This window comes from Bicyclus anynana, chromosome 19 (genome assembly GCF_947172395.1).
Source record: "Bicyclus anynana chromosome 19, ilBicAnyn1.1, whole genome shotgun sequence".
NCBI classification, from domain to species: Eukaryota; Metazoa; Arthropoda; class Insecta; order Lepidoptera; family Nymphalidae; genus Bicyclus; species Bicyclus anynana.
The window spans coordinates 12,408,614-12,432,580 of NC_069101.1; the positions used below are offsets into that span (position 1 = coordinate 12,408,614).

Consider the following 23,967-nt stretch of genomic DNA (forward strand, 5'->3'; position numbering starts at 1 on the left):
GGGAATATTGGTCATATTTAAAAAAATATGGCAAATATTTTTTTTTAAGTGACGGTGTTTTCAATTTTTTTTTTTTACTTTTTTGAGGTGTGGGGAACCATCACGTATAAGCTATAAATAAAACAATCACAAGTAGGTAATCTATACGTATACAACTTGTAAAGGTTTTTTTGAGTCTGTAAACTGCTTTTTCTAAAAAAAATAATATTGCCTACAAAGCAAAAAGCGCTGAAAAAAAAATTGTGGCTGTAATAAAACATGGCATTAGATCCAAAATTCGTCTATACCTACCTACTAAAATTATAAAGAGCAAAGATTGACTGTTACTTTAAAATTGATATTACTGGACCCTAATGAACACAGGCTAAATTTTATCCAAGTATTGAACCACCTTATAAGAAGATTTTTTTATGCAATACTAGCTGATGCCGCGCGGTTTCACCCGCGTGGTTCTCGTTCCCGTAATAATATGGGGATATTACACAGTCTACAGCCTTCCTCGATAAATGGGCTATCTGACAATGAATGAATTTTTCAAATCGGACCAGTAGTTCCTGAGATTAGCGCGTTCAATCAAACAAACAAACTCTTCAGCTTTATTACAAAGTCACCAAAAAACTGCGCTAGTTCAAAAATAAAATATTCAAACGCTCCATTCATTAAGTCACTACAATTTTCGAAATGAAAATGCTATCGACGTGGCTGGAGCCACTCCTTTGATCTGAGCAAATCCACTTTGGCGCCGCCCGCGGGACAGTGAGACGCCTGCTCTTATTTCGTTTGCTGTTGTATCAAATCCACTTAGTCTGATTGTGTTAAATGGATACAGATTATTGTCAAAACATATTTTCGCCAATAAGTGCTTGTATTGTATTACTTAACCCAATTAAGCGATCTATCTATTAATATTTTGTTTTCAGACTAGGCGTAGTAAGAACTCTTTCAATAAAGATTTTTTTTTAGTAGAAGTATTAGAAAAAAAACAGACTTGCTCACTAAGGGTTCCGTACATTATAAATAGTTATAAATAATCATTATAAATAGTTAAGGAATTGCGCATTTTGCCGAGCTATTCCCAAATTTCAGACCCCATTTTTTTAAAGATTTAATTACATATGTCTAGCAATTCATTATTCAAATTTATTTTTAACCTTAATAATCATTTTTTAATTTTTTTATTTACTATTAATTTTAGAGTTTTCTGTTTCAATCATTCAAGCATACCATAGTCTTATAATACAGGAAACTCCAGAAGGTGTGATCGCGCATAGGAATGAAGCCGTTGAAATTACTCTTTTTTGGTGTAATTTTACTCTGTGTTTGCCGTGTAAATATAGAATTGGACAGATTGCGTGCTTTAACTTTTTTTTAACTAAACTTAGACGTTTATATTTTAAACAACTTTATAGGACTGTAGATGAGAGTATAAAATATTCCTATATGTATAAATGGTCTTGAGAGACATACAGACAGGCAGACGGAGAAAAAAGTGATCTTAAAGCCAGTGTTTTAAGATCACTTTATTATACATACATTATCTTGTGTGCATTAACTGTAATCTATATATGTAAAAATGAATTGCAGTTCGTTAGTCTCGCTAAAACTCGAGAACGGCTTAACGGATTTATCTTATCTTGGTCTTGAAATGTTCGTGGAGGTATAGGGAAGGTTTAAAAGGTGAGAAAAAATCAAATAATTTCCGGGAAAACCCTAAAAACTGCCCTTTTCTATTTCCCATACAAACGTTTAAGAGTCAAGCGGTAGGGGTAGGGTAGGGTAGGGGTAGGGTAGTGGTAGAGGTATAGAAGGGTAGAGTAGGGATAGAGAATAAGTGCACTTATGTCAAAACGAAGCTTGACCGGGTCCGCTAGTGTACAATAAATAGTAAATATGTAAACAAAATTATATCGACATGAAAAACCTCCTAGTATAAGGTCTCTGCTTTTTTCACTGACTGAGATGTCATTTACCTAACTTTGCTATGAAAAATTCTCTTTCTTATTACCATCACACCTCGCAACGATGTAAAAAATATGAGCATATCAAAGGTACCCGCTAAATGCCTATTTGAATAAATAATATTTCGCATGAAATTCAATTTACGCTTCTATTCTAGTCAAGTTTAGTTTGAACCAGAATGTATAGACTTATCTGTGCTAGCTTAATTTTTTTTTAATAAAAATACATTTATTTTTCTATTAAATATATAAATAATTTTAATATAATTACGTACTATATAATGACTATATAAAAATCGCAGAAAGCGGGAATCATGTATTTTTCCGGAGCCTATGTGTTAATCCAGGGTATTAACTGTATTCGCTTTTAATTTCAGCCAAATCGGTTCAGTAGTTGCGGCGTTATAGAGTAACAAACATCCAAACAAACGTGCATACAAACTTACATGTTTGCTGGTGGGAGGCTTTGGCCGTGGCTAGTTACCACCCTACCGACAAAAACGTACCGCCAAGCCATTTAGCGTTCCGGTACGATGTCGTGTAGAAACTGAAAGGGGTGTGGATTTTCTTCCTCCTCCTAACAAGTTAGCCCGCTTCCATCTTAGATTGCATCATCACTTACCATCAGGTGAGATTGTAATCAAGGGCTAACTTGTAAAGAATAAAAAAAAAACTTATCAGAAGGTGGTTAAAAAGGGGCTTAATATATTTTATTATTATTTCGCAATCGTTCAAAATTAGAGTATAACACGTGGCAGTATAAGTATAAACCCACTATCCTGTATAGAAGGGGTAATTTTAGGCACTTGTAGGTTGTTAGGGGTCATTTTGCCACCCAGTGGCAAACGTGGACCCGCAGGTTGGGATCTTACCAGGACCATGATCTTCAGAAATGAAGGAACGACTGCAGAGAGAGATAGATTTTTGTAATCAATCAATCTATCTACTATTTTACTAAACAGTCAACGCTTTAGACGCGAAAAGACAGAACGGATAGACAGTTTTATATTTACGAGTATAAAGTAAATTTCATAACGGTAAGTGCAAAATTTGGAGCAGCGAGAGGACAGAGGAACACTCTCGGAACAGATTGAGACAATGAAATGAGCGGGAGGTGTCGCAGCGCTCCGCTATTCTCTTAGTGCATACTTGATGTAGCGCGACCGTAGGCCAAGGCACAAGCGGTAGCGGATACATTAACATCATGTTATTTTTGTTGGATGACTCTTCATGATAATTTTTGCACGTTTGATGTTGTTTATCGATATCATGATATTTAAATGGATTGTAGCAGAGGACAGGCCTCATCTATACCTACTAATATTATAAAGCTGAAGAGATTGCTAGATTGCTAGATATTTTATTGAATGTACTAATTTCAGGAGCTACTCATTATTTTAATTGAATTTTTTTATGTTTAGTAACTAACCGTCTATCGAAGAACAACATTAGGTTCGATAATTAAGTGTAAAAATTATGGCAAAAAAGCGAGAAAAATCCTTTTAAGAACTTTTTTAAATTGTGCACATTCAAAACAAGACTAAATGGGCATATTCTAGGCAAACGCATTTTAACCTAGACTTCTCTGCCAATTATGCCAATTGCAAAATAATATTAATAAGATACGGTTGTAGCCAACGACATTATAGTGTATCTACGGTATATAGACTGCATGTACGTTTTATAAAAACGGCGCACGAAAGTTGTTTCCACTATAGGATTTGACAAGTTCATTTCATACCATCTTCTGTCAGTTCCGTGAGCCGTGTGAATGACAGTGATCATCGAGTCTTTGTACTGTAGGTACAATGTATGTCGTTGATTGTAGCCAAGCACTCTATTTGAAGAAATTGTATAACAAAAATATATTTTTATAATATAATGTTTTTTTTTGTAATCAGTCGATCTTAAAATAATACGAATCAAAATTCAAAGTAAACTCGCTGCCGCCTGAGCCTTGTCCCCCAAATTCCCCCGGGCACTCGTTCAATGGAATCAAAGGATTTGCGTTCATTACAGATGGTAATAATTGATAGGTGGCGCGCGCCGCACCGAGAATCACTTTTACAAACACACTTACTGTCAGAGATCAATATATGATAAGTGACTTTCTATCTATGGTCAATTGACAAATTTGATGTAATTTGACTCAGAGATAGTGTGTATAGTATTTTGAGGCCCGTAAGCGTTATTTCGCATAGGAACAATGTTGTCTCCGTATTAGTTAAGTTAAGTTAGCCCTTGACTGCAACCTCACCTGATGGTAAGTGATGATGCAATCCAAGATAGAAGCGGGCTAACTTGTTGGGAGGAGGATGAAAATCCACACCCCTTTCGGTTTCTACACGACATCGTATCGGATCTTTGCCGGTAGAGTGCTAACAAGCCACGGCCGAAGCCTGTCAAAAAAACATAGCCAGAGAAAGTAACAGACGAATAGACAGCACTTGTCACATACTCCCAAGAAAGAGAACAACTGTAGAAGGCAGTTAATATATGCTATAGTTTGGCTTGGATGAATGAAAAACCCACGACAGATGCACGTCACTTCCCCGCACGCACGATTTCACACCCGCGCAGTCCTCCCCCGTCACCCGCATATCATGGGAGTGTTATAAACGAACTTGCCAGACTATAATAATGCTCCCTCCCCACCTATCCCAAGTAACCTATAAAGAATTACACAACAAGTAATGTGGACGGCCGTCCACATTTCAAGCGCCTTATATCGCAAGTTGTTCCCGCCAACCGATCGCTACCCCTCTCTAAATCCCTACTCTTTACGGTAACAAGTCGCGCTACCTAGCGTACGCACGAGGTAACACGAGATCGAGCGACGTCATGTCCGTTTCAGACTACTATTTCCTATAGTATATTACTTTTTATTTAAAATATATTAGGTTGTGACAAAGATAACGTTTATATTAAACAAAACGCCTGTCAAGATTGCCATCGCAAGGGTCAATCCTGAAGTTTGTCGTCTAACGAAGCGTACCTTTATTAATTGGTTAGGAGGGGTGAGGGGGTACGCCCGGCCGTCCAAAACCTCCTCCAGAACGTTAATATGAATATTCAACTACCGAATTGAATACAAGGCGTGGAACTGTTGAACAAAGGGAATAGATGCCACCCTTAATACCGTTAGTAATTTTGATTAAGACCCAAGTAGAAATTGAGTGCCAGTGTTTGGGGGATGTCTTTGATTAAATAGTAAATTGGTACGAATCGAGTTTTCTCGCTGATGTTTCGAATCAAATGTCGGTTGCGTGCGACACTGATGTAATTTATTTATAAAGTGTGAAAGCTTTGGGAGCCTTTGAGTTTTATTTTAATTTTAATGATGAAGACGAATCATGATGGTCTATGAGATTTCTACATCATCATCATCAACGAGACGCAAGCGTCTACTTCTAATTTTTTAATTTTTTTTTTTATCCTTTACAAGTTAGCCCTTGATTACAATTTCACCTGATGTTAAGTGATGATACAATCTAAGATGGAAGCGGGCTTACTTATTAGGACGTGGATGCAAATCCACACCCATTTTGGTTTCTACACGACATCGTACCGGAACGCTAAATCGCTTCGCGGTACGTCTTTGTCGGTAGGGTAGTAACTAGTCACGACCGAAGCCTCCTACCAGTCAAATTAGTAATGTACTAAATGCAAACAGACACATAGACAGAAATTAGTATCGTATATATACTTGCTTAAATAGATAATGCAATAATTAAAAAAATTAAAAAACCCGGCTGATTAACCTGCTCGCACTAGTCATTTTCGCGTATTTTGTATAGCGATTAATAAATAACGTTTTTTTAATTGTAGGTTATTTTTAATATGGCCATGATATACCATTTTGAAATCCTCTTGACGAGCCCTTGAATTTGATACCCATATCGCAATATTCGAAAAATATTTTCAAAAAATCAAAATTATAAATCATTTATTTTAAGTAGGCTCAGTTTACAAGCACTTTTGACACGTCAGTTGACTATTTGTAAAGATTCTACCACCGGATTTTTTTTTCACCTCGAGTCTATAGCGTTTCACAGTCTTCGTGTAGTTTTTTTTAAACCTCACCTATGTTCACTTCGGTTATTAAGACAAATCTAACGATATCTTAATTACGTAAATCCGTTCAGCTGTTTGAAAGATATGAGGTAATAGAGAATATTACATACATACAAGCAAGATACGCGCGAAAAACATAACCCTTCTTGCAGTCGGATAAAAAAAAATAAAAAATAAAATTAAAACAGACATGTTTATTATTTGACATTTCAAATTAATTCTTAATCAACATATCATTGTTGTCAAAAATATCCGAATGCATGTCGCTAAATAAATAAATACCCCAGTGTAAGTGTTTTCACAGCATATAAATAAATACACTAGTGATAGTGTGCGACGCGCCCCTAGTGTCGCTATAATCAGTTAATTGCATGAATAATTGAACGCGCTCATTTACCTACACCTCACTCCGCATGCCCTCACACCCGTATACTCGGTACCTTATGCCGGCCACACACGATCAAGTCTACCGCCCTGCTGGCCTATTCACCTATTAAAATAAACATCAAATCAATTGGGAAATCTCATCTACCTATTGTATGATATCCACCAGTGCGTACCGGATGACATTTTTTACTTAGAATCTCAATTTCTTATATCAACTAGCATACGTCAAAGATAGAATTAGCTTGCAGGGGTTCGCTTTCTCGTTCGATTCATGAACTATTGGCTACGATGTAATTTTACAGAATGCATGGGCTGTGAAGTTACTGCACTGTGACATCGTTTGTTTCTATGGCAAGTTCGTTGTTAGTGACATTTTCATTTTGGTACCTATTCTATAAACATAAAATTTAAATTCGAATAAAACGTGTTATAGGCGAAAAATGCATCCACGAGTGTAAAATAGTGGAATCGCATACATGAGCAGTTTTCAACGCTCTTAGGGATGTTAGCAGTGAAAGAGATATTGAAATTTTTCACTGCCTCAATTCCCAAGTACTACGCTGCAAACTGGACGGTAAGCTTGATCGTGTATGGCTTGCGTTACACTTGACTCAAAAACACTATAGCTTACAGTCCACATTAAAGTTGTATAAAGGAACCTGAAAGAGTTTTTTGTGTTTGTATAAATCCGGGAACACTACTAGTCTACAAATACATCTATATCTCTAATAATTTTTTTGTATATAATATTTCCTTTTATTTGTCATGTATAGATAAAAAGTCAGGACAGATTGTAGAGAAAAATTTAAATAATTTGCTTTTCCGAATAAAATATTTTCGGTTTATTCAAATTTATATTATTACTTTCAGTATGTTTTTAACTCGTAAAATAGTAACTTCACTTCATTTTTCACAGCACTTACTGTGATTTAAATAGTTTGTTTGATACACTTTATAGCATAATCCACTAAACCAATTTAAAAAATGCTATCACCAATAGAAATCTACATTATAAGCTAGTAGCGTAGGCTTTTATCTCTGTATTCCCAAGGGAAACTTAACTAAGCGGGTAAAACGGCGTGACGTAAGCTATGAAGCTATTAAATATATTTTGTTTTATATATAAGACAACCCCCGTGGCGCAGTGGTGTACGCGGTGGATTTACAAAACCGAGGTCCTAGGTTCGATTCCCGGCTAGACCGATTGAGATTTTCTTAATTGGTCCAGGTCTGGCTGGTGGGAGGCTTCGGCCGTGGCTAGTTACTACCATAGCGACAAAGACGTACCGCCAAGTGATTTAGCGTTCCGGTATGATGTCGTGTAGAAACCGAAAGGGGGTGTGGATTTTCATTCTCCTCCTAACAAGTTAGACTACATCATCACTTACCATTAGGTGAGATTTGTAGTCAAGGTAAGTATACTGTGGTCAAGGGCTAACTTGTAAAAAATAAAAAATAAAAAAGAGACCATGTTTCCCGATAGGTATTACAAGTGAGTTCCTGTGGGATTGCGTTAAGTTACACAGGAGGGATAATTTACCGAACCTACAATTTTTCAGAGGCTCGTTTAACTCTTTTTCATTACCGGCGGATTAAAAACTCAAAATAGTGTTGTTAAAGTTATGTAAGCTTTTCCTAAAAGATTGATTATGACTGGCGAGTGACCTTATAAGGTACGTTTTTGTACCTACGTTTTGTACCCTAAAAACGAAAAAAATGTGATAGTATATCATCAAACTAAATAAATAATAATATATGGTTAAACATACTTGCCTAGAAGGTTTATAGTAAAAAATATTTATTATTATTCTATATTACCTACTGTAAAAACTTTACTCGTTCAATATAGATGAGTTTAATTTTAAGTAAAATGTACATGGTGTTTGTTTTCCATAATAAATTAAAAAAAAAAATAGTATCAAACTAACCTTTTGTCTTTAAACAGAATAACACATCTTACATATGTCGCTCAGTGTTCATCAACTTGAAGCAAACCTTCAATATAAACTAGCAGAATTCCGCGATCTTACCCGTTCCCGAAATATAACCTATGGTTATTCCCTGATAATGTAGCTTTCCTATGGTGAAAGAATTTTTACATCAGTCAAGTAGTTTCCGAGTTCAGTCTAGGCAAACAAACAATCAAATATTAGCATAGAAAACTAGTCTGAAAAGAAAAACCTACAACAAAATAATAATAATAATAAATAAAAACATTTATTCCGCCAAAAAAACATAACATAAATAAGAAAAAAAAACATGAGAATTAATACTAACTTAATACTAAGGCTTCGGCTGAATGGCGCGCTGCCTCAGCTCTATGCTACAGCAAAGTAACAGTTAAGTACAGATCGGGAAAGCGTTGCGTCGTTTATTGGTTCCAAATTTAAAATATCAAATATCAGCTAACATTTAAATATCATCGCCAAAGTCACGGGCAAACGCTTGTTCAGCGTAATGTACTTATAAGTTAGTCAGTTTATCACGGGATATTATTACCACTTAGCTCGCACAAGCGCGCCTCCCGGCGCCGCGCGCCGCTGAATTACTGTCAATTTATCGTATTGCATAATTAATTTTCATTTTGTGAGCGGGCGACGCTATGGCGTACGGCACAACTATATTTTGATCATTTATTCATGCAAACGTTTCAGGCATTTCATGATGTTCGGGGCTGCAATTGGATAATGCGCGCTGTGCCGTGCTGTAAAGTTTGTTGCACATTGCACACAACGCGTAGACTGTATAAAAGTCTGTATAATTCAAAGTCTTTATTAAACGCAAGCTTATAGGAAAGTCTTATATAGTGTTCAGGATTATATAGACGATAAAACGGCTTGGTGTTAGAACTATACGACTGTGTACTTAGTTCTAGATAAGTAATTTTCTAAAATGGTGGTAAACCAAAAATAAATAAACCTTGGCTGAGTTAACGATCAGTAAGTTAAAGTCCGGCCGCCCAGAGATTGCGTTTCTGTCAGGTCGTGATCGAAAGGGACAAATATATTCAATTACAATCGCCTCGTTATTTTGTCTAATCTATTAAATTATCTTAGACTGCATCATCACTTACCATCAGGTGAGATTGTAGTCAAGGACTAACTTGTCAAGAATAAAAATAATAATTTGTACTTAGGTATAAATACTATTTATCCAAGAAAGTCCCTTTTAATTCGAGTTATAATTATAAAAATACTTAAACTAACATACCTATTTACAAAATACATACATTATTCACAAAACTCTGTTTGCTGTTTATGTTTCAAAGAAAAGTAATACTCTAGTAGGTTTCGAGATTTATAACAGATCTAACGAAAAAAACAATGCCCTCTAAAGCTTTTACCTCTTACAGTAGCTTATAAATGTTGCAGTCGAACTTGCTGAAAGTGCAAAGTTAATAATGCCTAGTGTTTCTGCCTAGTTCCCATTTTGAGAGCGCAGATTACAATATTTTTACGAGAGAGTTTACAGGATTTTCGAATTTACCTCTATTTTTCTTTTTCTATAGTATCATGTTAGACGGAGAGCGAGGGGTGAGTCATTACAGAAAAGACCTACAGTTCTTTATGATAGAGCTAGTATAGAGGGTTAGGTAGGTACTATTGCCATACTTATTTCTGTTAGTTAGTGTTTTTTTTTTTTTATTCTTTACAAGTTAGCCCTTGACTACAATCTCACCTGATGGTAAGTGATGATGCAGTCTAAGATGGAAGCGGGCTAACTTGTTAGGAGGAGGATGAAAATCCACACCCCTTTCGGTTTCTACACGTCATCGTACCGGAACGCTAAATCGCTTGGCGGTACGTCTTTGCCGGTAGGGTGGTAACTACCCACGGCCGAAGTGTTAGCAGTTCTGCTATGTCACAGTCTAATGTCTTTGTTTGCCGATGTAATTACAGGCTAGAACTCTGTCTCAACTCTCAGCTGATGGTGCAAATTAGTGTATTGAAGGTTGTGTTGTGAAGTGTTTCTGTAATTCCTTCATTTTAATTATTATAATATTAATAAAGTAATGTTTTACTTTTTTAGTAAAGTAACAGTGATATGAATAGTCGATACTTTAAACTTTTCAAGTTATTGTGGGATTTCTTCTCACTACTGCCACAGGCGAAAGTTATATAATTAATAATTTACCGCCAAACAATTTAGCATTCCGGTACGAAGTCGTGTAGAAACTGAAAGGGGTGTGGATTATCATCCACCTCCTAACAAGTTAGCCCGCTTCCATCTTAGATTCCATCATCAATTACCATCAGGTAAGATTGTAGTCAAAGACTAACTTGTAAAAAAAATAGTGCAAAATTGTTGAGTATGGGTTGTTTTAACTTCGTCCACTTTGCGCGCTTCGCCCGTAACACAAGCAACGGGATGTTTGTTTAAAACCATAAGCAGTTTAAAGTCCGCGGGGACCGCATTAGCGGGCGCGGATCGACGCAAATGTTATTATTCGCCGGCGGATTATCCGCCGTACGTCAGATTCTTGCTGACTTATTGATTTCTTATTATTGAGTTTTTTTTAATGTTGCACTAAGTACTCTGTTATGTTGAAGGGAACCCACTTCGCGGTGCTAGGAGTGTGACGCAACCGAAGATACGGCGCAACACACTTTGATAGAGTGCCCAGGTTGGGCTCCACAGTGACACTTATTGCTTGCCTCTTTCAATGGCAACATCTCATTGACGAATATAATAGACTTAATGATCGGAGCCGTGATAGCCCAGTGGATATGACCTCTGCCTCCGATTCCGGAGGGTGTACCTCCAACTTTTCAGTTGTGAGCATTTTAAGAAATTAAATATCACGTGTCTTAAACGTGAGGAAACCTGCATACCAGAGAATTTACTTAACTCTCTGCGTGTGTGAAGTCTGCTAATCTGCATTGGGCCACCATGGTGGACTATTGGCCTAACCCCTCTCATTCTGAGAGGTGACTCGAGCTCAGCAGTGAGCCGAATATGGGTTGATAATGATGATGATGATGATGAATGATCGGCAGTGAGTCAAAGTGGCAAGCAATAAGCCTGTACTGCGAAGAGATTATGGAGCTAAAGGAAGCGACGGAGCGAGTGAGGGAGCTGGCAGCAGCCTTCGCCCAGCCCACTTAGCTGACATATAATGTAAATTTTTTTTTTGTCTTGGTTTCAGCCCTAGGGTTATTTAAGACCATTTAACTGGTATGGGTTACGTTGGAAGCAGCAATGTGGAACGTCCCATTCGATCCGTTGCTGCTTCATATAAGACGCGGAGGGTTGCGCTAGGTTTTAGTGGGTATTCTGGACTTCCTGGTCACAGCGAGTCCTACATACCTTCCCGAGGGTGCCGTGGAGGAGTCTCTTGCGCAACACCTTCGGGAGGGATGCGTAAAAGCGAGAAAAAGTACTCTGATAAGTTAGTTAAATTTCCTTAATATATTTTGCCCCACTGACATAGCTCAACCTCTCACCATATGGACTGACGACATCAAACAATTCGCAGGGGTTCGCTGGATGCAGGCGGCTCAGGATCGTGATGTTTGTAAGTCTCTACATCATCAAAAATCCCTACAAAAGGCCTATATTTTCTACCTGTTTGCACTTATGTGATGTGGATAGTGATAAAAGAAGTGCGTAAATACAAAAATTTATTTTTTAAATATTAATCTATTTGAAAATTGTAAAAGAAAAGCGACCCCATACACCCTTGCTCCCGCGGCAGGGCTAACCCCACACCGTAATTCCACAAATGGCTGTAACTCGAGCCGCGCCGGTTTAAAATTGAAATTTATATGCACGCATTATACATGAGCTGGGATTACTGGCTCAAAGAAAATGATTGTACGCCCTGGAGAGATAGTTGTAGTGCGGAGTGGATTACGAGCCCAGCCGCGGTATTAAATGTACCTACACCCGTATTTTTCCCAATTTCACCATTTTTTTAACCCTCGGAGGCAAGGTATGTTTTATATTTAAGTGTAGGTGCGTGTACCTGTATGTCTGTTTGTCTATATTTCTGTTTGTGTGTGCCTGGTCTGTGGTTGACTCGCTCAAAGAAAATGATTGTACGCCCTGGATATTATAGTTATAGTGCACTATGGATTAAAGGCGAGGCTGTGGGGTTAAATGTACCTACACCCACATTTTTCCAATTTTACCATTTTTCTAAACCTCTGAGGCAAAAGGGACTATATATTTTCAATATATATGTGTGTTATTTCTATATGTAATTCTGTGAAAGGCTAGCTCAATGAAAATGATTTTACGTGAATACGTTGGCCCATCACATACGTAAAGAATTAAGATCACATACGTAGATAATAAAGATCACATACGTAGATAATTAAGATCACATACGTAGATAATTAAGATCACATACGTAGATAATTAAGATCACATACGTAGATAATTAAGATCACATACATAGATAATTAAGATCACATACGTAAACAATTAGGATCACATACGTGGAGATTTAAGAAAATTCTCTGGTATCGTAACATAAGTTGTCAGGAAAACAGATGTTAATGAGTTACAACTCACAAACTTCTCAAAAACATTTAATTTATAACGTTTAATAAATAACAACAAAACTCGACATCATTAAAGCAATATTTCCATTAAAATACAAGAAATAAAAATCTCATAATCACTTTGTAAATATTAGTGTTCCATTAATATAAAAGTATAAAGTGGGCCCTCCTCGGTAATTTCGTGAGGGAGAGACGATTACTGCGATTAAATATGCATTAACGAATTTTTCTCCTTAAAAGCTGAAAAAAATGGCGTAAAGAGAAAATTGGCAATTAGGGCGTTCCTCCGCCTACCTTTCACTTAAAATTAAATTTTCTTCTTAAATACGTACTTAGTGTTGTTATAGCGTTACTGCTTGTTCTTCTCTATTATATTTATTTTATATTAGTTTTCTTTTTTTATGGTAGAGAAGCCTATGAAACATATACGTTAAATATAAAGTTGTGTAGTTCTTTTAAGTGCTGTGCCTGTACGACCAGTCCATCTTGGAAAAAAATACCAGTAGCCGACGCCCCGCGATTTCACCCGCGTAGTTCGCGTTCCCGTGAAAATATGGAAATAAAATAGGCCTATGCCACTCATAAACAACATGACTTTCTATTTGGTGACGATACCACAAACTTTACCTCTTTACGATATTAGTAGAAATAGATGTATATATTTGAAGACTGGGCCTCATAAGAAGGCTCAGAGTCACACAGCGGGCGATGGAACGAGCTATGTTAGGAGTATCTCTGCGTGATCGAATCAGAAATGAGGAGATCCGCAGAAGAACCAAAGTCACCGACATAGCTCAACGAGTTGCGAAGCTGAAGTGGCAATGGGCGGGGCACATAGTTCGAAGAGCCGATGGACGTTGGGGTCCCAAAGTGCTGGAATGGCGACCCCGCACTAGTAAGCGCAGTGTTGGCCGACCCCCCACCAGGTGGACTGACGACATCAAGCGAGTCGCAGAGATTCGCTGGATGCAGGCGGCTCAGTATCGTGATGTTTGGAAGTCCCTACAAAAGGCCTATGTCCTGCAGTGGACGTCCATCGGCTGATATGATGATTTGAAGACTTAGGTTTATGTATAATCGTTACATGCTATCTCTCAAAGTCACCATGGATGGCCATTTGACAATTATTGTAAAGATTTAAATGGTGAAATTGTCATTTGAATCATTAAATACTTAATAAATAATTTGCATGCCAAATTGGCAAGATACATTTACCATCTACATCTACCGTACTCCTGTATATATAATGCATGTATCTGCAAATAAATAAATTGATTGATTGATTGATTGACATCGTCGGAATTTGCGTCAGATTCCTTTAAATTTAACCCTTTAAATGTAATAAGTAATCCAACCCATTACCCTAATAAATAAAATATTAATTTATATTAAGCGTAGAATATACAAAGAAAAACAAAATATACAAAATTCTCACATTAATAATATTGTAGAGAATATACATTTGTTCGTATTACGCATATAAATTGATACAACAATTATGTCAGTCCGTGACAATAAATTCTAATAAAAACACGCGCGACTTATCAAATTAGAAAAATTAAACGTGATAAATAAACACCAATTAAAGTTTATTGCGTAAAAAAGGCATAAATTAATGTGTTTGAATACTAGTAGGGTTGCCACTTGGGATTTTTATTCATGATGTTTTTCATTGACCGTTTGAGACACGTGATATTTAATTTGTTAAAATGCATACAACTGAAAAGTTAGACCCACACCCTCCGAAATCGGAAGCAGAGGTCATATCCAGGAAGGAAAAACGTCGTGAAGAAACCTTCATACCAGAGAATTTTCTTAATTCTCTGTGTGTGTGAATTCTGCCACGAGACGCTTGGCAGATGTTAAACATCGACATTATTTTTTAAAAGTAATATGCAGAAAAAAACAGTGGGAGAGAATACAGTCGATTGCGCATGGCGACGCGTCGCCACACCGTACACTCTACTACATATAGACTGTATATTTATACCATCATATGCCGTGACGAAAGGAAACAACTCTTAGGGTAGGTATACAGTACTTGGTACTTTAATGCATGTATGAACACGCCACTGTTTAATAGATGTGTTCTTGCCACCCACGTAATGACGCGACAACCCTACAAGCGTTGTAAAAAAGAACGAATGAATGAGTGAGCGTCAGCTCGTGTAATTGTCAAAAGGGGCCGAGCGGTGTGTCGCGTCACACCGGCTTGTGGTGAATGAATGCTTTTGTGCCCAAGTGGCCCAATTTAACTTATTGATTGTGACACCTTGATCAACTTGTTCGCCTATAAATCATATATTGGGATTTCGGTCTATTTGGAATATTTTTTTACTTTTCGCACCAACAACCTGAACCAAGCAAACTAAGACCAGCACATACTACCTATTAAAAAGCAAAGCAGTGAGTTTGTAGGAGAATGTGGTGAATGAATGGAGCTTATTGATTGTGACACCTTGATCAACTTCTTCGCGTCTATTTTTTACTTTTTTCACCAAGAACTCATATTGGAAACTGAACCTGACTGAACCACGACCAGTAGGGCTTTTGTGTAACAATTTTCTCTAGTGCAAGTTTCGAATTCACCTTTATCTCTCGCTATCTAACGCGATAATAAAGAATGAGAAAGACAAAGTTTATCTCGAAACGCACACTAAAAAAACATCGTTACAGAATAGCATAGCACATAGTATCAGAAGGGGTAGAGTAGTGAGCTAGTAGGACATCCAACGGAATGTGGTAAATTAATGGAGTTTTTGTGTCAACTTGTTAATTGTGACCTTGATCAACTTGTTCGTCTATAAATTATTCGTAATATGTGATAGCCTAGTGGATATGACCTCTGCCTCCGATTCCGGAGGGTATAGGTTCGAATCCGGTCCGGGGCATGCACCTCCAACTTTTCAGTTGTGTGCAATTTAAGAAATTAAATATCACGTGTCGCAATCGGTGAAGGAAAACATCGTGAGGAAACCTGCATACCAGAGAATTATCTTCATTCTCTGCGTGTGTGAAGTCTGCCAATCCGCATTGTGCCAGCGTGGTGGACTATTGGCCTAACCCCTCTCATTCTGAGAGGAGACTCGAGCTCAGCAGTGAGCCGAATATGGGTTGATGACGACGACGACGATCGTTATTTGGTAACTAATAATTGTGTCTTAGCGGATGCACCCAGTAATACAGGTTTCAAGCTGGTACAGCCCTTGCAACTTGTATGTAAAACTTTAGTTAATGAATAAGCGTTTTTTCATTAACGTTTTAAGATATTACAATGACATTTAACACAACCGTTAGAAAGACATTTCAAGTTAATTGCCATTTTAATATAGAACAATGCCACACGTGTCCAAATTACGAGTACGTCTAAATTGTATTAATTACTGCGCGACTCGTAAAGGGTTCTGTCAAATTAAATGCCATTTAAGTAATCTTCATCTACCGATGTGCCAATCTATTGTAAACTCTAAAACCATTGAGAGAGAGTTCAAATCAATAGAACAACAAAAGGCGTGATATGTGGGTCATTAACATAATTATTTTTGGAATTGTTATTACTTTTCATTCGTTAATTACCCTTTTAGTAACGTCTAATTAAAAACAATGACGAATTCCCGCTGCTTTATACTTTGCGTAGCACAGTTTCATCATCATTATCAACCCATATGCTGAGCTCGAGTCTCCTCTCAGAATGAGAGAGATTAGGCCAATAGTCCACCACGTTGGGCCAATGTAGATTGGCAGACTTCATACACGCAGAGAATTAAGAAAATTTCCTCAAAATGTTTTTCCTTCACCGTTTGAGACACGTGATATTTAATTTCTTAAAATGCATACAACTGAAAGGCTGGAGGTGCATGCCCCAGACCGGATTCGAACCCACACCCTCCGGAATCGAAGGCAACTGGCACTGCTAGTCTCGTAGTGCCATGTGTATGGTAAATCTTGCAAGCTAAATCAGAACCACTACTAGAGTATACCAAAATTGTTATCCATTTAGTAGATTAGACTCAAGTTTGTTATAGTGATCCTAAGAGTTTACATTTTACTAAGCCCGCCAATCCGTATTGGAGCAGTGTGGTGGATCTAAGCTCCATATCCCCACTCCTATATGGAGAGAAGCCTGGCCCTATAGTGGGTCGTTAAAATAGCCTGATAATGAAATAAAACATATCTAGCAAGTAGTAGGTATATATATAACAGGCAGATACCTAATACCTACTCTATGTATTACACAAACTTCATTTCACAATTTGAAACGCCCGCGCGTACAAATGCTATTTTCCGAAACAATTTCCGTCCGCGAGCTCCTGAGAACGTAAAAATAAACTGCACGAGATAAATAACGAAGGCGGAGGCGTTTCCTACGGAAACGAGCTATTATGAAAAATCGTAACGAGCATCCACACATTTGCGACATGTCGAAACACATGACTACAAAATGCATAATTATTATTACAAGTCACAGACCGTATATAGGTGTGTTACTATTAATAGTATGTAGTTTGGTAAGTTATATATTTTTTTCAAGTTTTAGGACTGTTAATGTAAATTGAAAGTGTCAAATTTAAGGAAAATTTCGTAAGAAATTGTCTAATTTTGAATAATTGTCCGAAATCGTGCACAAACAATGCGACAATATCAGCGAATGACAGCGCGACGTAAAGAATGTGAAAAGTGTTGTGTAAAATACTTGGAGAAATTCTTGATCTTGATAAAAAACTTAGTAGTATGGGACATTGTTACTTCGAAGCTTGGAGAGTTCTAATGGCGGTCTTAGAGGGTGGTAATCAGGGCAACAGTTTGAACGTCATTTACAGATCACGCAACATAAAAAAAAATATAAAATATATTTTTTGATTTATTACCTGTCAATGACCATACGAATTTTACTATCACCAAAAATTTCACAAATTGTAAAACCTATAAACTTTATAAGAAACGGTAAGGACAGGCGCAAGACTAACGTATCACAAATAATTTATTTACGACAAAAGTTTAGACACTAGACAAAAAGTTGCAAGACTAACGCACCGCAAGTGTGTATTACGATCTTATGAAAAATCGTAACGCGTTTACGGAGCGGACTCTAATGTATTATTCATGGGGTAAATTGCCCCGCGTCGGATACCTGCTACGGCCTATTATTTATAAACGTTGCATGTATATTAGGGTGTTAGACACGCCCTACACCCACGCTACGTCGTAACTGTTTAGGCACACGAGTAACGTCGATATTGGCTTAATATTAGCATTCTTTAAGCCAAAAATCAAAATTAAAATTCATGTAGACTAAGTTAACCAGCACTTTGAAACGTCTAACTATTTGTTAAGATTAAATCAACGCTTTGGAAGATAGGATTTTTTTAGAAGAGTCAGCAATAATCTCAAGTAGTAGGATTGTTTATGACATAGCTCGTCTAGAAAAGTTCTATAATCATGCTTATTTCTAGTTATCTAAAGTGTAGCGACATAAGTAAAAAACATTAAAAAGAATAATAATAATACTGGCATAAAAATTGATTAACGGTTTTGTAGTTTAATTCTTTAGAATTATGAATTATTAGTGCATTTTTTTGTATTATACATATACACAGCACAGACTCAATAACAAAATTATAAATATAACCCCAACTCCTGTCGAAAAGTCATTTACAAACCAGTTTTAATACAACTGATATCTTAAAATAAAGTTGCGTTAGTGCCAAAATATATTTATAACATGAAAACGGCTAAAGCTGAATGAAAATTAGTACAGACATTATCTATACTATAATATTATAACGAGGTAAAGTTTGTGATGCTGTAGGGGTAATCTCTGGATCAAATAAACCAATTTTAAAAATTCTTTTACCTCTAGAAATCTACCTTATTTGTGAGTGTCTTAGGCTTTATTTTATCCCTGTATTCTCTCGGGAACGGTAACTACTCGGGTAAAACAGCAGGGTGTCTACTAGTATTTTATAAACACATAAACTACTTTATGTCTGTTTTTGTCCACAGAATCCCAATTCTATGGGAACCACTGATATTTTCGAGATAAAATAAATAAATAAATAAATATACTTAAACAATACACATCACTATCTAGCCCCAAAGTAAGCATACAGAGTAGCTTGTGTTATGGGTGCTAAGATAGTTGATATTATAATATTAATATACAATTATATAGGTACTACATATAAATACTTATATAATGTATAAATACACACAGACACTGGAAAACACTCATGCTCATCACACAAATATTTTCCAGTTGTGGGACTCGAACCCACGGCCGTGGATGCAGAAAGCAGGGTCACTACCCACTGCGCCACGCGGCCGTCATAATAAAAAGATACAAAGTAGTTAAGTTCCAATTTATCTCTTTACCAAATTTCTCCCCTATCGGTTCAACGGTAGAGCCAAGAAAAGGTAACAGACAGACTTACTTACTTTCGCATTTATAATATTAGTATAGATTTTAGCTGATTTTGTTGTACGTTTATCTTTTCAGACTATACCTATAATATTTTATAAAGGAAATATTTAATTAATTATTTGCTAGACTTAGACTAGACTCTGAAACTTACTTACCGAAAATTTCTTTCACCAATGGAAAATTAGATATCAGGGAGAAACATTGGGTATCCTCGTATTTATATATATTCCCATGCGTAAAAAATTACGTGCCTTTCTAGTGGTAAAAGAAGTTTCAAAATCTTATGTATTAGTATGTATATGTCACGAACTACATAGTTAAAAGATAATCTCAAAAACAAGTCCAACGCGACAGGATCTAATCTCAGCGCGACTCCCGACTATCGCGTCAGCAGTCGAGTCACGTTCGGTCGCGACTGTAACGCGTTTATCCGCAAATACTCTGATTGCTAACGAGCGGATGAAATCAGAGCCAATAAGTGTTTTAGCGTTCTGACTCTATATCGGAAAACTGTATTCTTATAGAGAATCTAGCTGCTGGTAGTGACTTTGTCTGTTTGTAAAGCTGAAGAGTTTATTTGTTTAAACGCGCTAATCTCAGGAACTACTGGTCCGATTTGAAAAATTCTTTCAGTGTTAGATAGCCCATTTATCGAGGAAGGCTGTAGGCTGTATTATATATAGGTATGTATTATACCCGTATTCTTACGGAAACGGAAACCAAGCGGGTAAAAGCCAGCTAGTTATTCAAACAAGTCTGTATTGATGGTATTTTACACTACTGAAGATTTTGATTATTTTACTGGCTGTAACAGAGAAAAGTTCTAAGTCTGGTGAGTGGCTTTTCAATTAAACTTTAATTTTTAATGAAATACAACTAATCAGAAATTGGTATTCTTCGTAACATTCGTTCCACGCAAGTAACGCGACTAAGTAGCGTGACTCGACTGCTGACGTGATAGTCGGGAGTCACGCTGAGATTAGATCCTGTCGCGTTGGACTTGTTTTTGAGATTATCTTTTAACTATGTAGTTCGTGACATATCCATACTAATACATAAGATTTTGAAACTTCTTTTACCACTAGATAGCCACATAATGTTTTACCCTCGTAGTTCCCATTCGCATGGGAATATATATAAATACGAGTATACCCAATGTTTCTCCCTGATATCTAATTTTCCATCGGTTAAAGAACTTTTCGGTAAGTAGTTTCAGAGTTTAGTCTATGCAAATAAACAATCAAATATTTCCTTTATAAAATATTAGCATAGGTATAGTCTGAAAAGATAAACGTACAACAAAATCAGCTAAAATCTATACTAATATTATAAATGCGACAAAATCGACGCACAACAGCGCGACTGAGTCCGAACACTCCTCGACGACAAACGGTTTTTGTTCATTTACGATATAAAAAGATTGTAACTTGTTTATCTCAAACATATTTTTCTCCAATTGCTAATAGGTGGATTCAATCAGAACTAAACAGTGCTTCGAAGTTCTAAATATTTAAGTGTAATAAATAGGAGTAATTAGAAGCTTTAAGCATCACGATTAAGATGTCAAAGTTAAGTCACATAGGCCTTTCCTTTAATTGGACAAACTCAGTGCAAGGCTTTTTGTTTATTTGGTGAAGAACGAGCATTTAATTCTTTATTCAAAAAGACAAAATCATTAATGAATAAATAAAAGAAAACTGGTCAATAAGGTCTAAACGTCTTGGCTACAAATCGTACTATCCTACTATAATATTATAAACGCGAAATTTTGTATGGATGTTTGGATGTTTGTTACTCTTTAACGCCGCCACTACTGAAGCGATTTGGATAAAATTTGGAACGGAATTGGATTTTACTCTGAATTAACACGTAGACTTTTTATCCCGAAAAAATCCATGGTTTTCCGAAATTTGCGAAAACTGATGATTTTAATGATATGAATGTTTGTTACTCTTTCACGCCACGAATTAGCTGAAATTTGGTATTTGATATATTATAGCATGGATTAACACATAGGCTACTTTTTATCCCGGAAAAATCCATGGTTCCTGCTAGTATTAAATAAAAACAATAACAAATAACCATACAAATAAAGCCTTTTTAAAGCCTGAAAGTAAGGGTGTATCTCCCAAGCGGCGGCGTCTGGCCAGTCGTTAGCAATCACCCTATTTGTGGGATAAGCACGTTAGTGTCGCGACGAATCGTGTCTATTCCATCTCCTTTGCCGTCGCACGTCGCGCCGAGCGGGCTAATGTCGCACTTTGATATTCAATCGTGTCGCATTGACTCCTCGATTGAAATAAATTCGATTTGCGTTTGTATGTACGGGTTTATTTGACCTGCCTTTTCAACAATTTCACCTACGTAGATTTTCTTTTTCGACAACATTCAAGTTACGGGATTTAGTTAGGATTGGCAAACCGCTGTTTTAAAACGTAAATAGTGAAGACTACTTTAAAGTAAAATTTTAAATAAATAATTAAATATAACATTTTAGAGCCAACTTTCGTACTGACATGTATGATTATCACTATAGGCTTTATCATTATAATTATCATTGTTCATCAAATTAGTTAGCAATCTTAAAAAAACCGGTGTCTAGCCATGCGCAGTGTAGAAAATACACTAACACGTAAAACGTAGATTAATTTAGTTTAGCACTTTAATTCTTTCTGTAATGCACAAAAATACCGATAACGATACCCCACACTATGAAATAAACGAGTAAAAAAAATTCATCCCCACTTTACATGTAGGGGAGATACTATACTTACGGACTGTGATAGCCCAGTGGATATGACCTCTGCTTCCGATCCCGGAGGGTGTGAGTTCGAATCCGGTCCGGGGCATGCACCTCCAACTTTTCAGTTGTGTGCATTTTAAGAAATTAAATATCACGTGTCTCAATCGGTGAAGGAAAACATCGTGAGGAAACCTGCATACCAGAGAATTATCTTAATTCTCTGCGTGTGTGAAGTCTGCCAATCCGCATTGGGCCAGCGTGGTAGACTATTGGCCTAACCCCTCTCATTCTGAGAGGAGACGCGAGCTCAGCAGTGAGCCAAATATGGGTTGATGACGACGAGATACTTAGGGTCTTATCTCCCCTACATGTAAAAACAATATTTTTTAAGATTTTATTGTACGACTTTGTTCACATTTTTATGTACATACTCACGCTAATTTACAGTTTTCTAGTAGTTATAGTCTCTGCGCTAAGCCGCGGACAGACGGACGGATGGAGACCAGACCTTTTTAGGGTTCCTTGTGAACTACGGAACCCTAAAAAGGGGTTTGTAGTGTACTGGAACTAATATACAACTATATATAAAATAATAATAAACTACTTGCATTAAACAGAACACATCATTCAAAATACATTTCTCTAGTAAGCATAAGTAAAGTATGTTCAGAGGTATTACATTCTCATCAGGAATGGGATTCTCTAAAAGAATTCCGCTTTAAAGCGATAAGCCGCCGCCGCTCGCTCCAGTCTCGCTCACCGTAAGCAAAAACTCAATTATCATATTTTATACCTCATAATACTTACGAAAAAGATATTCAATTATATAATTTTCCCTCTGAAAAGGGAATCCCTTTTCATTTCTCATTTGGATTTTTCTCTTAAGCAATTACGCAAGCGCCTCGGGGAGCGAGAGATTGGTTCGCGAATACATTTCCACGTCCATAGCTCGTGCTCTAAGAGCAAGTGGATGACTTTTTACTGGCTTTTATTAAACTTACTCTGTACTTACGTGTCGGTAAATTTAGGAATATTAATAAGAACTAATTCATCCTCAGATTTCAGGAATGAATGAATTTTATTTATTTGCTCAAAGTTTGAATTTATAAATGATACAAGATAACTTAGTCCCGAAAAAAAGTTTTGTACCGACATATTTTGCCATTTCAGCGTGTTACAATAATTTTGATTGGACGTAAATATGGTATACTCGTGATCAGTAGAAATATAGGCACCTATGATGTTATTTTTCACTTTTATAGTGTAGGTAAGTACATTATGTAGATAGATTTACCCTTCTCTTACAGAGCTGTGTGACTTGTCCCGTTTACAATTATTACTATTGCATTCAAAATTCAATCCTACTTTTTAGTATTTGTGAGACCAATCTTGTAAGCTAAATTAGAACCACTTAAATTCAATCCTACTTTTTAGTATTTGTGAGACCAATCTTGTAAGCTAAATTAGAACCACTTAATGACGCTTGGTTTAGGCTCTAATTTGGTATACTTGCGAATCTCGAGTGACAATGCAATAAAAAGTCAATACGCACATTTCAAAGTACCACTGGAACCATTCACGATGTTCGTTTAGACTTCAATCTAGTATACTTTGGTGAGAATACAATACATGAAGCTGTGGCGTAATTCACTATTTTGGTCTTTTTTTTATTTTTTTTATTCTTTACAAGCTAGCCCTTGACTACAATCTCACCTGATGGTAAGTGATGATGCAGTCTAAGATGGAAGCGGACTAACTTGTTAGGAGGAGGATGAAAATCCACACCCCTTTCGGTTTCTACACGGCATCGTACCGGAACGCTAAATCTTTTGGCGGTACGTCTTTGCCGGTAGGGTGGTAACTAGCAACGGCCGAAGC

General features: G+C 36.7%; 1 protein-coding gene across 1 annotated transcript in view; it reads right to left on the reverse strand.

Moving 5' to 3' along the window:
- Window positions 1–23,967, reverse strand: part of LOC112044601 (dorsal root ganglia homeobox protein-like) — a 108,642-nt gene that overhangs the window by 8,820 nt on the left and 75,855 nt on the right. The gene's annotated exons all lie outside the window — the stretch shown is intronic.